The sequence below is a fragment of the Petromyzon marinus genome, unplaced genomic scaffold (genome assembly GCF_048934315.1).
Source record: "Petromyzon marinus isolate PM22_M1 ecotype Great Lakes invasive population unplaced genomic scaffold, UKy_Petmar_22M1.pri1.0 PM_G_Scaffold_6, whole genome shotgun sequence".
NCBI lineage: Eukaryota > Metazoa > Chordata > Hyperoartia > Petromyzontiformes > Petromyzontidae > Petromyzon > Petromyzon marinus.
Genome location: NW_027423013.1, coordinates 3,245,001 through 3,247,500, shown reverse-complemented (window position 1 = coordinate 3,247,500; position 2,500 = coordinate 3,245,001).

The window sequence follows — 2,500 nt, the reverse complement described above, 5'->3', positions numbered from 1 at the left end:
AGGTTACCATTGTCCATACAATAGTGCAGGTGCGATGGAAATCTTTTCTCGTTTTGGTGCGTGCTACATTTTTACGGATAGACCCCGTGAAACGCTAGAAATTGGCGGGGATGTGTCTCTTGTGGCTCACGGGGCTGTTAGGGTGGCACAGAAATCCCTCGGAATGGGAAAACGGGTCATTTTCGTGTTGCCACATTGCATGCGAACGGCATGAAACTTCCAGAGGCATTTGCAGCAGGAATGCATGTGCAGTCAAAAAAGTGAATATTTTTCACGGATAGACCCCGTGAAACGCTAGAAATTGGCGGGGATGTGTCTCTTGTGGCTCACGGGGCTGTTAGGGTGGCACAGAAATCCCTCGGAATGGGAAAAAACGGGTCATTTTCGTGTCGCCACATTGCATGCGAACCGCATGAAACTTCCAGAGGCATTTGCAGCAGGAATGCATGTGCACTCAAAAAATGTGATATTTTTCACGGAGAGACCCCGTGAAACGCTAGAAGTGGGCGGGGATGTCTCTCTTGTGGCTCACGGGGCTGTTAGGGTGGCACAGAAATCCCTCGGAATGGGAAAACGGGTCATTTTCGTGTCGCCACATTGCATACGAACCGCATGAAACTTCCAGAGGCATTTGCAGCAGGAATGCATGTGCACTCAAAAAAGTGAATATTTCTCACGGATAGACCCCGTGAAACGCTAGAAATTGGCGGGGATGTGTCTCTTGTGGCTCACGGGGCTGTTCGGGTCGCACAGAAATCCCTGGGAATGGGAAAACGGGTCATTTTCGTGTTGCCACATTGCGTACGAACCGCATGAAACTTCCAGAGGCATTTGCAGCAGGAATGCATGTGCACTCAAAAACTTCTATATGTTTCACGGATAGACCCCGTGAAACGCTAGAAATTGGCGGGGATGTGTCTCTTGTGGCTCACGGGGCTGTTAGGGTGGCACAGAACTCCCTCGGAATGGGAAAAGGGGTCATTTTCGTGTTGCCACATTGCATAGGAACGCCATGAAACTTCCAGAGGCATTTGCAGCAGAAAGGCACGTGCACTCAAAAATTTTAATATTTTTTCACGCATAGACCCCGTCAAACGCTAGAAGTTGGCGGGGATGTCTCTCTTGTGGCTCACGGGGCTGTTAGGGTCGCACAGAAATGCCTCGGAATGGGAAAACGGGTCATTTTTGTGTGGCCACATTGCATAGGAACGGCATGAAACTTCCAGAGGCATTTGCAGCAGGAATGCATGTGCACTCAAAAACGTCTATATTTTTCACGGATAGACCCCGTGAAACGCTATAAATTGGCGGGGATGTCTCTCTTGTGGCTCACGGGCGCTGTTAGTTAGGGTCGCACAGAAATCCCTCGGAATGGGAAAAGGGGTCATTTTCGTGTTGCCACATTGCGTACGAACGGCATGAAACTTCCAGAGGCATCTGCAGCAGAAATGCATGTGCACTCAAAAACGTCTATATTTTTCACGGATAGACCCCGTGAAACGCTAGAAATTGGCGGGGATGTGTCTCTTGTGGCTCACGGGGCTGTTAGGGTCGCACAGAAATCCCTCGGAATGGGAAAACGGGTCATTTTCGTGTTGCCACAATTGGCATACGAACGGCATGAAACTTCCAGAGGCATTTGCAGCAGAAATGCATGTGCACTCAAAAACGTGAATATTTTTTCACGGATAGACCCCGTCAAACGCTCGAATTTGGCGGGGATGTTTCTCTTGTGGGTCACGGGGCTGTTCGGCTCGCACAGAACTCCCTTGGTCCACCTGATTCGTGCATACAGGCAGCAACTAAAACTCTGTAAACCTGCTGTGAGGACATCTAAACAGTGGACCAGTGAGGCTGTGGAAGATTTGCGGGCGTGCTTAGACTGTACTGACTGGGATATGTTCACGACTGCTACCAATAGTCTGGATGAACTCACAGAGGCTGTGTACATCAGCTTCTGTGAGGACTGCTGTATCCCAACACGTACCAGGGTGAACTTTAACAACAACAAGCCCTGGTTCTCAGCAAAGCTCAAAAGGTTGAGGTTGGAGAAGGAGGAAGCGTTTAGGAGTGGGGATAGAGACAGATTCAAGGAGTCGAAGAACAGGTTTAGCAAAGCGGTGAGAGAGGCTAAACGACTGTACTCAGAGACACTAAAACACCAGTTCTCTACTAACGACGCTGCTTCTGTCTGCCAAAGGGCTCAGGCACATCACCAACTACAAACCCAGAGCGCCCCACACCACTAACGACTCCCGCCTAGCCAACGACCTGAACGAGTTCTACCGTAGATTTGAAAGACAATTGGACTGTCCTGAACCACCCCTTCCCACCCAAGAGGCCCCATCCCCCACCCATACTACATAAACGACTCTCTCCTTTCAGGAGGGAGAAGTTAATGGGCTTTTCAAGAGGCAGAATCCACGCAAAGCAGCCGGGCCGGACTCTGTCTCTCCAGCCACCCTCAGGCACTGCGCTGACCAGCTGTCTCCGGTGTTCA